The sequence below is a fragment of the Sus scrofa genome, chromosome 7, assembly GCF_054392235.1.
Source record: "Sus scrofa isolate SSC_HxYL_T2T_F1_AM1 chromosome 7, Sscrofa_HxYL_maternal_Yorkshire_Landrace_v2.0, whole genome shotgun sequence".
NCBI lineage: Eukaryota > Metazoa > Chordata > Mammalia > Artiodactyla > Suidae > Sus > Sus scrofa.
Genome location: NC_139389.1, coordinates 23755363 through 23769051, shown reverse-complemented (window position 1 = coordinate 23769051; position 13689 = coordinate 23755363). Strand labels below are relative to the sequence as shown.

Sequence of the window (13689 nt, the reverse complement as noted above, 5' to 3'; positions counted from 1 at the left end):
TTCCTGTTACCTGGCAAAAGAATTACATACACTCAAGATAAATGGAAATACAACTGCCAAAGCAATTTCGAGAGAAAAGAACACAGCCATAAGTACAACCCTCCCAGACCTGAGATTTTACTACTAAGCTACAGTCATAAAAGCAGCATGGTACTGGTACAAAAGCAGACACATACATCCATGGAACAGAAAGGCCCAGAAATAAACCCACTCACCTATGGTCAATTAATCTCCAACAAAGGGGACAGGACTATACAATGCACAAAAGACAGTCTCTGCAGCACAGCGTGCTGGGAAAACTGGACAGCCACATATAAAACAAGGAAACTAGAACATTTAATCACACCACATACAACAATAAACTCAAAATGGCTTAAAGATCTAAATGTAACAACAAAACCACAAAACTCCAAAAGAGAACATAGGAAAAACACTCTTTGAGATAAATCATAGCAATATTTTTTGGATCACTCCCTATGGGAAAAGAAATAAAAACAAAAATTAAAAGGGGGGACCTAATTTATCTTAAAAGCTTTTGCACAGCAAAGGAAACCACGGACAAAACAAAAAGATACCCTACAGAAAGGAAGAAAAGTTTTGCAAATATGTGACCAACAAGGAGTTAACATACAAAATATCCACAGAGTTCAGGTACAATTCCCTATCAAAAAAAAAAGAACAAATAACTCAATCATAATACCAATAGAAGACCTGAAGAGAAATGTTTACAAAGACATACAATTGGCTAACAGGCACATAAAAAGATGCTCAATTATTAGGTAAGTGCAAATCAAACCAACAATGAGATATCACATTACATCTGTCAGAATGTCTATCATCAAATAACAACATTTGTTGTTTACAAATAACAAATGTTGAGGAGGAGTTGGGGGGAAGGGAACACTTGCATGCTGTTGATGGGAATGTAAACTGGTGCAGCCACTGTGGAAAGCAGTAAGGAGGTGCAGCCAAAAAATTAAAAATATAACTACCACACAATCCAGCAATTCCACTCCCAGATAGACACCCTGAAAAAAACAAAAACACTAGTTCCAAAAAATGCACCTCAGTGTTCATAGGAGCACTATGTACCATAGCCAAGACATGGTAGCAACCCAAGGGCCCATCAACAGATGGTTGGATTAAGAAGATGTCGTATATATACATATACACAATGGAATACTACTCAGCCATTAAAAAGAATGACATACTGCCCCTTGAAGCCATGGGGATGGCCCTAAATTACATTATGCCTAGTGAACTAAGTCAGACAGAAAAAGACACACACTCCACATAAGAGTCACTTATGTGGAATCTAAAAATTAGCATTATTAATTATTCCAAAAAGAAACAGACTCACAAATACAGAAAACAAACTGGTGGTTTCCAAAAGGGAAAGGGAAGGGAGAAGAGACAACTTAGGAGTACAGGACTAACAGATATAAACTATTATGTACCAAATCGATAGGCAAAAAAGATATACTCTACAACACAGAAATTATAGCCATTACCTTATAATGGCCTATAATGGGGTTTAATCTGCAATAATAATGAATCACTCTGCTGTACACCTGAAACTAATATATTATTATAAATCAGCAATACTTCAATAGAGAAAAAATTCTCCAAGAACCACAGGGACACACAAAAAGAAACAGAAACCAGTTTGAAGAGCCTACCACTTTTCAATTCTGGGACAATTAGGCTTTAAGGGAAACTGTGATACTAATGAGATGAAAGAAATAAGAATCCACATTCGTATGAGGAATTTTAGAGAAAAAATAGATAGTAGAAAAGACAAAGTTATCTCTGTAAGCAGTATCCTAATTAATAAATATAAGAACATATGGGACACATATACACAGTGGAATATTACTGAGGCATGAAAAAGAATGGAATAATGCCACTTAAGCAACATGGATGGACCCAGAGTTTACCATACTAAGTAAAGTAAGTCAGACAGAGAAAGAAAAACACTATCTGGTATCACTTATATGTGGACTCTAATGAAAATTATGCAAAATAACTTATTTAAAAAACAGAAACAAACACACAGATTTCAAAATCATTCTTATGGTTACCATGGGGGAAACCATTGGGGGGAGACAAAAATTGGGAGGGTGGGATTCACACATAAACACCACTGTGTAAAATAGATGATTAATGAGAACCTGCTGTACATAGCACAGGAAAATTTACTCAATTGTCTGTAAAAACCTATACGGGAAAAAGAATGGATGTATTTACATGTATGACCGAGTCACGTCGCTATATACCTTCAACTAATATAACATTGTAAATCGACTACACGCCAATAAAATTAAATTGAAAAAAATAGAATGATGGGGTTCGAAAAGCATAAACGGATGCTAAAAAATGGGGAATGAAAGTAAGATGAGAAATAGGAACATAGGTTAAAATATCTCCCCACAGAGTTCCCTGGCAGCCTAGCCGTTAAGGATTTGGTGTTGTCAATGCTGTGCCTCAGGCTCTGTCCCTAGCACAGGAACTTATGCATGCTATGGGTTCAGCCAAAAATTAAAACAAATTTAATTAAATATTTTCCCACTAATTACTTGCTAATTACAAAATGAAAAGCAGTAGCCTTTACATTAGAAAAACCTGGCGGACATCACCATATAGCCAAGTAATCAATGTTAACATCTCCGATGTTAAGACAAACCAACAGCATGTGACTACTGATATGATGCTATGAATAGGACATTATGTTTCAGTCATATTCCTGCCAAAAAATGCACCGCCTGACCTTAACAATGAAGAAACAATGAGACAAACTCACACGGAGACAATTTGGACAGAAGAGCTGGCCTGCACGCTTCAAAAAGATCATATTCAAAGAAGATAAATGAACTGGTCCACATTAAAGGACGTCAAAGAGACATACTACCTAAATGTCTGCTTCTGAACTGGGAAAAAATAGCTGTTAACAACATTACTGCGACAACGGGAGAAGTATGAAGATGAACTATGGGTCAGATGATAATATTGTATCCATATTAAATTTTCTACTTTGTTAACTATACACTGGTTATGTAAAATAATCTCTCTGATCTTAGGGGAAAACACTTAAGTATTTACAATAAAAGGATGGGTTGTCTCCACATTAGTCACAAAAAGAGATCTTATAGTTAGATGAGAGGGAGATAAGGAGAGATGGGTGACAGATGGATACATAGACATCGATGATAGCTAGCTAGATGACTGACAGATAATAGAATAAATATTTCAGGCTGAATGTAAACTTCTGCTGACTCTGGTCAAAAGGCTAATGATAGTTCTTTGTACCACTTTTGCAACTTTTCTGCAAATGTAATATTTTACCAGATTAAAAAATTTTTTTAATTAAATAAAAGGTTTTCTTCTTTTTACTTTTATATTTCATCCAGATATTTTCCCCAGCTTCAGAGAAATAACTTCTTAACTGCTGAATTCTTCTCACTCACCCGAGGGTGATGTCTGGGTAAATAGTAACTTGAACATTTTCTAGCACAGCTACAAAGGAAAATTTCCATGGAACATAATCTTTTAAACAATTAGCTTTAGTGTTCTTTTCAGCATTTTCATGCCATTTCTGCTTATCTGATTATCAAAAGCACAATAATTGCAATCCAGATAATCTTACACACAGATAAAAAGATATGGTGAACAATATAAACTCATTTATGATTTCAAAATTTTGACATAGGGTAAAAAATATTGAGCTTCAATTAAATATTCTTCTAGAAAGAACTTCATCTTCCGATTTGTTTTCTCACACTCATAGCTTATTTCTAAACTGAAAATTAAATACACATAGAGATACCAAAAAAAAAGAGAGAGACAGACACAGGCACATCCATTTATGGATACCTGTGATATGAACAAAGCTGAAATCCTTAGTTCACATGAATAGATCTGTGAGGCAGATAGGGAGAACAGTGGTAGAATGCCTCCTAAAGAACATGTACATATCACTATTTTGAAAAGAGAAATTTTTAGGAACAGGAAGGTATAAACTCATTGAGAGAGCAAAGAAGCAAGGAAGGGTGTGGGATGGAGAAAACAGAGTAAACTGAATACTAGTGCTTAAAGCTGGAAGTGCATATATGTCTATCACAGGGCTGAGGAACCTGAACAAAGGGCCTGAAGTAAGTTTCATGAAGAATTCTGAATGTTTAACGAATCCATTAAATGGCTGTTCATCATTTAATATATTGTTACTATGGATCTTACGTTTCCTTTTCTTTAAGAAAAGATACATTTCATAAATAGCTATAACTCAAGTGATTTCTTCGCCTCTTTCATAGGAAAGTTTTCCACTGTATTGTAACAAGCCATTTCCTCCAACCTCACACTCTTCCCTTCTTCTTGGCTCTCTGGCTGAATCTATAGCTTCCTTTTCCTAAAAAATTTCTCTTTTCAGATCAGTTAAATTCATGTGTCCTTTAAGAGGCATTTTACGGTGATACCACTGTGTTACAAATTTATGCTCCTTCTTGTGGACTATGAGTGCACTTTGGCTGTTTAAAGCCCAAAGAAGCAATAAATTGCTCTTCCTCTGCCCACCCCCCCCACCAAAAAAGAGGCATTTTATCAAGGTTCTCCCCCTGTACTTGACAGATCTATTCATGTGAACTAAGATTTTTAGCTTGCTTCGTATTATAAGTATCCCACCATTGAAATATCCCTCTGTCTCTCCGTGAGAGCTTTGCCTCATCCAATAATGTCTCATCACTTCTGTTTCCTCACACAGCCAATTCTTTCTCTCACACTTCCTAACAAGCTATGGGAAAAAAAAAGAAAGAAAGAAAAAAGAAATGAAAAAACAGACAAACAAACAAAAATAATAGAGCCACCTCTGGTTACCTCTTTTGAGGTCTCTCACTTGTTCAAGTACCATTCTTAAAAAAGATGTTAGCACTAGATATTGAGTTTCAACAGGAAAGTTAGAAACAGTTTGTCCCCAAGCCTCTAAGACTTAAAACTCTTAATAAAATAATCAGATGTAAGTAGACAAAAGGTAGGAACTTTACAGGTAAGTTTATTTTTTACAAAGGAGTGGGAAAAAAGATCTCTACAAAGATTGTTGTCTTGTGCTGTGAAATGAAATATTGCCTTTTCTTAAAAATAAGACATCAATGGAGGTACCGTCGTGGCTCAGTGGTTAACGAATCCGACTAGGAACCATGGGGTGGCAGGTTCGACCCCTGGCCTTGCTCAGTGGGTTAAGGATTCCGCGTTACCCTGAGCTAAGGTGTAGGTCGCAGACAAAGGCTTGGATCCCACGTTGCTGTTGCTCTGGCATAGGCCGGTGGCTACAACTCTCATTTGACCCTGAGCCTGGGAACCTCCATATGCTGTGGGAGCGGCCCTAGAAAAGATAAAAAGACTAAAAAATAATAATAAGACATTATTTTTAAATGTCCTTATTTTTAAATTTCTATGGAGGAAATAGTGAAGGACATGAGTTTCGCCTCCCCATCCCCATATCACTGGTCAGCTGTCTTTGTTCTCATATTAGTCTTTCAATACCCTTACCTAGGGCATGCCTAACACTCAAACAACTCCTTTCACTAAATGCCCTTTCTGTGTCTGTCCATATTCCCTCTCTTTGCCCAGCTGATGCCTCTTTATGTAGGGACCAACCTGATCTCTGGTTTTCATCTCTTTCACATCACCAACATAAAGGGATGGCTGGACAGATGCATAGAGTCTAGTCTACTGCATCACACTAGGAAAGCAGAGTCGGAAAATTACTATGGTTATCATGCTACACAACAGAGAATTCTGAGTCTACTAAAAGATCTGGTTTATCAGGGAAGAGGAGCTCATTAGAGCATTTAGTGTCTCAGGGGATAGACCCCTTCTCCTAGAGCAAATGGAGTTTTATGGAAACAAAAGAATAATGGGACATGCTTTCCTTGACTGGGGCCATTGGGAGGCTAAATCCCAAAGTGGTAAGTAATGCCCTTCAAGGAGTTGTCCTAGTTACAACAGCGGCTCAAGAATATCTTCAACATGATACACTGTTGCCCGAAGAAAACAATGACTCCATAGACCAACCTTCACTGATGAGCATGCTCATGAAGCTGTCTTTGTAAGAAAGGGAACAGGTTGCCCTGAAATTTCTTCCCCAATTCCTCATCCTGCTAAGGGCCACATTTGAGGAATAACTTGTTAGAGGTGGTCTAAGTGGGGGAATAGGGAGCATGAGACATTTGAAAAGTGGGATACATTAAAAACTAAATTGTACATTTTTACTATTAGAGTTAATTGCCTCTGCCTAACATCTCTAAACATCAAGGCCAAGTTTAGCCCTGCAAAATATTGAAAATAATCTTTGAAGACCATTCAAACTATAACTCAGAAGGTAACCACCAAAACTCTGAAAACCTAACATAACTATTTAAAATTTCCAAAACATCCTTATGAATAATTTCCCTTGAGGTCTTGCCAAGAGATTTGCCATAATATAGAAAAAATAAAATACAACTATATCCAATAACTGGCTTGTTAGTGTAACAAAAAAACAGTATATGATGAGTTTATGAATTAAGAAACATTTTAAAATTATGATATTGTTTCTAGCTAATATATGACATCGATAGAAAGAAAATCTGGGTTTGGAAATTGTATTACAATAAGATTACATTTTTTTAGTAAGTGGAGTTGACTTACAGTGTTGAACCAATTTCTGCTATATAGCAAAGTGACCCAGCCATACATATACATACATTCTTTTCCTCATATTATCTTCCATCATGTTCTGCCACAAGAGACTGGGTGTAGTTCGCTGTGCTACACAGTAGGACTTCATCACTTGCCCCTTAGAAATATAAGAGTTTGCTTCTACTAACCCCAAACTCCTAGTCCATCCCACTCCCCTCTCCCCCTTGGCAACCACAAGTCTGTTCTCTAAATCTCTGAGTCCGTTTCACTTTTGTTGATACGTTCATTTGTGCTATATTTTAGATTGCATGTACAAGTGATATCATTTTAAAAATTGTGATTTTAAGAGAGCAATTGGGTATTTTGCTTTCTGTTTAAGAGAAGTACCAGAAAACAGCCTTTATGTGTCCTTGGTCCTGATTGTTGTACAAATTCAACAAGGAAAAGACATAAACATTCTCCACAGTGCTTAGTACATAATTACTCCATACATGTGAGCTACTATTACCATCATGGTGAATTTTAACTTGAACTGATATTTTAACAAACAATTCTGCTTTAATTCTCTGTTATGCTTTATTTCAGATACTTAAAATATTACACACACATAGAAAACCTATATTCCCACAACTCAGAATCATCAACTCTTACTTTTGTCATATTTATTTCCAGCATTTTCTAGCACATAAAATATCACAGAGAAAATCAGTGTCCTTTCTATCACTCCCTGACCCAAAACCCAACCCAGAGGCAACTACTATTATGAGCTTGGCATGTATCATTCCAGCTCCGTTCAATGCATATCAAATATTATGCATGTAATAAATATTTAAATATTAATATAATTACATGGCTATATATTCAGAGTTTAAATTTTTCTATTGGGGGGGATTTAAACAGGGATCCGATACTAGCAGAATAACCCAGCTATCAAAAGGTGGGAAATGTCTGACAACCTGGGCTAGAGCAGTTTGTATCAAGCACCAATATTCATACCTTGGTCACTAGATTGTAGGAGAATATTTAGCTCCTGTTAATCCATTGGATGTTTTCTTCTGGACCCCAAAGGTTGACCAGCCACTGAGGGATGGGGCTGGTGGTGTGGCAGAGATCCAGAAAAGAGAGGTCTGAGAGGAAGAAACACATGACTGCATGCAGACGGGAGTCAGGGTATGACAAGATAATGATGAACAGGTTGCCTAAAATGTCATCAAGTAGAACACCAAGATAACCAAAAAGAGTATTACTTGCAGATGGGGCCAATTAGAAAAACCCAGGAGAACAAAGTAGCCTCGACAAGTTGCACCGATTTTTTCCCATTGTCACTCATTTCTTATTATCTGGGGAGAGAGTCCCAGAAAAACACTGATTGCTTCAATATAATACGATGTGAAAGTGACTACTAATTATTTTGATGACTACTTTTTTAATTCTAACAAAATTTTAACTATGAGTAGTTCATATTCATAGTATACAGGCCTCACATATTTGGCCCCAGGAGTACATCTCACTTGAATTAATATCTCATTGTGCATACAGTCTAGGATAGCAGGGATCTATAATATAGGCTATTCATCATATTTCGCTGTTGATTTACTTTTACTTTTGTCTTATATTACCTTTTACATTTATTTATTTTGCTTCCTAAGTGTTCCATAATTAACAAAAATAGAGGCAGACAGGTCCATTGCAATTCCTCAGAGACAGAATCAAACTATGTCCTGACCCTCTTGTTAGAAGAAAATATGTCTCAGGAGAAGGGAGGCATGATAAAGATTCAGAACAAGGAGAAGAAAGGAAGTGAAACATATTCATATTCCTTCTTTTCAGGATGAGAAATGTTCAAATATAGTATCATGTAATCAGCACAACCCTACACGCTTGTGTGTGTGGAGAGAGGGCATTGCTGGGAAGGACATAATGCTCTCTCCGGAGACACAATCTTCCTGGCATCAGACACGGTCCTGACGACAATAAAAGCTTCTCAGTGCATAGCCTTAGAAGTGAGGGCTGGGGAGCTTTACATCCTCTGAACGTGGGGAGGTTAGAAGGAGAGCATGCAGACAAAATCAGGCAGTGGCTCCTCAAAAGCAAATACCATCTACTTTTTTTCCTCAAAAATGATGATTGAAGGTATGTGATATAACTGAGGTCTTAAGAGTGCTGTGGAAGATGGTGGATGAAAGCTTGAAAATGAATAGCCAGCATTCGAAGAATTATTCAGTTCTGGACATTGTTTTAATCAGTTAGTTTCTCCCCTCTCTGAAGACCATAAAAATTTCCTCAGTTTGCCAGTATCCCTGTCATAAAGGATAAGTTGTGACTTATGCTGTAAGTTGTTCTAAATTAATTATTTCACAAGAATTAGATACAGCTCTTGTTGTTGGGTAATTGGAAATGCCTGTATCACCCTGTACATGTTACACACATCGAGTGCTAAAATAGTCTGCGAGCTTATATTAAGGCATCACTCAGCTAGATATTAGGTCCTCGATGAAATAACTACGGATAAATGGTGGAAAGCAATGGGAAATCATCTCTGCCATATTCAATGGCCAGTTTATTTAAATTGTACCTATGATTCAAGCATTTTAGAAATGACCGTTTCAGAATAATGGAGACTAATATTTACTGAGTTTTTCTTATATTCCAGGCACTGCACTAAGCATTTCAGGTAAAACATCTAGTAATGTATCACATGATTTCCTCTGGCTGATAGGAACTAAAGAAACATTTCATCATGACAATAGAGACTAATAAGAGACTGAGTCAGTTAAGGAACAGTTCTAGTTACGTGGAGCTGGCTCCAAATGAATCACTTCTGCTGGGTTATTTCCAAAGCAGAGCTGTAGACAAGGTACATGTCTTGGATCTTGGGCTGGGTAAGCTGGCACATGAAGAAAGCCACGAGCTATTGAAATGATCTTGTCTCTCTCCTCTATTTACTTTTTCATACATCCACCTATCACTGAAACTCCATCTCAAGATTTAAACCTGCAGAATCTTGTCAATGTTCAACAGCTGCTTGATCTTTCATCACATTGAGTAGGAATCTACACAGTGTATCATGGGCATGAAACTCCTATATCTTTAAATTAGAATCATGGTGCATTATTTGGTTGATGGCTGATTCTTAATACAGGTTATTTTTATAGACTGGCAATATTAGAGAATATTGCACACAGTGTCTAATGAGTTCATTAACATGAGATTTCTAAAGGGCAAGAGTTTCTGATGGTGATAAAGTGCATGTTAATTTCTTATTTTGTCTTTTGGTATCTTTCTTTCTTTTTAGGGCTGCACCTACAGCATATGGAAGTTCCCAGGCCAGGGATCAAATCGGAGCTGCAGCTGTCAACCTCCGTGACAGCCACCGCAAGGCAGGATTCAAGCCACATCTGCAACCTACACCACAGCTCACAGCAACGCTGGATCCTTGAGCCACTGAGTGAGGCCAGGGATCAACTCCATGTCCTCATGGATATTAGTTGGGTTTGTTTCCTTGGTGCCACAATGCGAACTCCAGGCACTCCTTAATTTCTTAGTTTGAATTCACAGTTGCCTCTACAATGTTGGCACATTAAAACCAAAGCAATTCAGCAAGAAAGAGGAAGGGCTTCATCATTCTTCCTTCACACCAACATGACAAATCAGAAATTTTAGCTCGAGAAAATATGTACCAGGTGAGAGACAGAGAATGTTCATGCCCAACTGTACTGCCTGAGATGCTCCTTCCTGCAGACCCCTGACACCTGCCTTGAGCTTCTTGCACCCTTTCTGTAGGCAATGATTAAAATTAACCATTCTTGGTGTGTACATAAAGCTGACCTCTACTACACGGATCTTAGGTCAACAGACAAAGGTCAAGATGGAGAGTAAATCCAGAAAACAACAGGAAGAGTACTGAAAAAAATCAGATTTTACCTGATGTAGAATTATTCCAAGTGACAGGGAGGGAGGAGAGAACTGAACAATTTTGCTTGCATTCTCACCCCCAGGGAGACCCATATATTTATTTCTATATGATTTAATAATTATTTCTAGACAGAGTATCCGTCTTTGCCTTTTTAAATGTTTAGAAGCACTCAGAGATCTTCACTATCTTGGATGCCTTAGATTTTCAGCTGTCTCTGAAGTTTACCAGGTTTTAAAAAGTCCTTACCACAGGAAGTCTTTTTAATTCACCCTGTGGGTCTAAGACTATCACATGACTAAGAGCAGGCATCAGCCTTTGTGCACTCAGCCCGCACTGTGGGCCATGCACCAGTAGGTGTCTCTCATTCCCACAGCCCCTGACTCCAACGCACAACATGGACTTCTGCTGTCTACAGTCTAAACAGGAGCAAGGTATTTAGGAAAAGAAATCTTTGCGATGTCACCAGTTGCGAAAGAGTCACGCATTCTCCTTTTGTGGTTGGGATTTCCCCCTCAGGCCTGCCATCAGAGTCACTGAGGAAACTGCAATTTGTTTCAGATACACAAAGACAGAATGAGTAAGATACACATCTTTACACTTAAGCAACAGAACAGATGACAACTCCACATCCAGAATTTTCTATGCAACTGCATAGGCTATATTAAGAAGTCAGGACAGCAAGAAAATATTTTGGGGAATTCCCGTCGTGACTCAGCAGTTAACAAACCCAACTAGGATCCATGAGGATGCAGGTTCAATCCCTGGCCTCTCTCAAACAGTTAAGGATCCAGCATTGCCAACAGCTGTGGTATAGTTCGTGGATGCAGCTTGGATCTGGTGCTGCAAGGGTATGGCTATGGCTATGGTGCAGGCCCAAAGCTACAACTCCAATTGGACCCCTAGCATGGGAAACTCCATATGCTGTGGGTGTGGCCATGAAAAGCAAAAGAAAAAAAAAGAAAAGAAAAGAAAGAAAGAAAATATTTTGGATTAAAAAAAAAAAAAAGATAAACGATTGTCTCTGTTTTCTTTGCCACAACCTTAACTGAATTGTGGTGCCACATGGAAAGAAGAAAGATTAAATTGTATTCATTAATAGCAAAAAAGGGAAATGTTTCTAAATGCTTTAATATAAGTGTAAATGCATTATAATAGAATACCTGATGTGTGAGAACATTTTTCAGCAGTCATAGATGCTAAGGATCCCCATAATCATATAATGTTTGTTATTTCATATTTAACAGAATTCTGAACCAGTCCGTTTATTTCTCTTTTTTCTTCCTTCTTTGTTGAATCCAAGACCTACAACAGCAACTGAAAAATACTTTGAAAATATGCTGAGCTCAATAAATACTTGTGAATGAGTAAAGAAAGCAAGTCAGTGGCTAAAGAAAAGGAAAGAAATAGGTAGGTATGGGAGGAACTTTATTTGGTAGTATTTGACAACTGGTAAAATGAAGGGATGAGAGAATTTTACTAAACTTTTTTTCCATTTCATGCCTGCTGACTAGATTATTTATAACAAATCAACTAGGAGAGTGAACATGGAATAGGATTTGGTTTCAAGATGAGGGTAACTTCCAAACTTTGAATTTTAGAATAGCAGAAATCTATCTCTCTGACTCACGAGAGCTTGTTAAGAGTAAGAGAAAGATTCAGACTTCTATGTGAAAGACTCTTGATGATGACCTTGCCTTCTTTTTTTCAGGCATGACCTTCAATTGTTCCCTGTGGCAGGACAACAGCATGTCTGTCAAACGCTTTGCCTTTGCCAGATTCTCTGAGGTCACTGAACAGTGTTTCCTTTTGTTTACCCTCATCCTGCTCATGTTCTTAGCATCACTGACGGGCAATGCTCTCATAGCCATTGCCATCTGGACCAACCCGGTCCTCCACACCCCCATGTACTTCTTCCTGGCCAACCTGTCTCTCTTGGAGATTGGCTACACGTGCTCTGTCACACCCAAGATGCTGCAGAGCCTTGTGAGCGAGGCCCGAGGAATCTCTCGGGAGGGGTGTGCTACACAGATGTTTTTCTTCACTTTTTTGGTATCAGTGAGTGCTGTCTCTTGGCCGCCATGGCTTTTGACCGCTATATGGCCATATGCTCCCCACTTCACTATGCAACACGAATGAGTCGTGGAGTGTGTGTCCATCTGGCAATGGTTTCTTGGGGAGTGGGATGCATGGTAGCCTTGGGCGAGACCAACTATATTTTCTCCCTGGACTTCTGTGGCCCCTGTGAAATAGACCACTTCTTCTGTGACCTCCCGCCTATCCTGGCACTTGCCTGTGGGGATACCTCCCATAATGAGGCTGCAGTCTTTGCTGTGACCATCCTTTGCACTTCTAGCCAATTTTTACTCATCATTGCTTCTTATGGCAGAATTCTAGCTGCCGTGCTCAGCATGCCCTCACCTGAGGGTCGCCAAAAAGCTCTTTCCACCTGTTCTTCCCACTTACTTGTAGCAACACTCTTCTATGGCTCAGCATCTGTCACCTACTTGAGACCCAAGGCTAGCCATTCACCAGGAATAGATAAACTCCTAGCCCTCTTCTATACCGTGGTGACATCCACGCTCAACCCCATCATCTACAGTTTACGGAACAAGGAAGTCAAGGCAGCCCTTATGAGAACTGTAGGCAAGAAAAAAGTATTGGCTCATAGGTAGAAACCAGAGGACCACAAAAATTGCTCTTTGAAAAAGATGTAGAGTCAGCCTAAGAGGAATGAGAGAGAGAGAGAAAGAAAGAAAGAAAGAAAGAAAGAAAGAAAAGAAAGAAAGAAAGAAAGAAAGAAAGAAAGAAAGAAAGAAAGAGAAAGAAAGAAAGAAAGAAAGAAAGAAAGAAAGAAAGAAAGAAAGAAAGAAAGAAAGAAAGAAAGAGAAAAGGATAGAGGGAGAGAGGGAGGGAGGGACGGAGGGAGGGAGGAAGGAAGGAAGGAAGGAAGGAAGGAAGCAAGGAAGGAAGGAAGGAAGGTAGGGAGAAAGAGGGAGGGAGGAAGGAAAGAAGGACAGAAGGAATGAAGGAAGGAAGGAGGGAAAGAAGAAAGAAAGGAAGAACTGTACTTGTCAATCTCTTTTGTAAGAACCTTCTTGAATAAC

The 13689-nt window shown here is 38.5% G+C and overlaps 1 pseudogene; it reads left to right on the top strand.

Annotated features, from left to right (window-relative positions):
* Window positions 1-12295: 12295 nt before the first annotated feature.
* Window positions 12296-13257, top strand: LOC110258209 (olfactory receptor 10C1-like; annotated as a pseudogene).
* The last annotated feature ends 432 nt before the right edge of the window (window positions 13258-13689 follow it).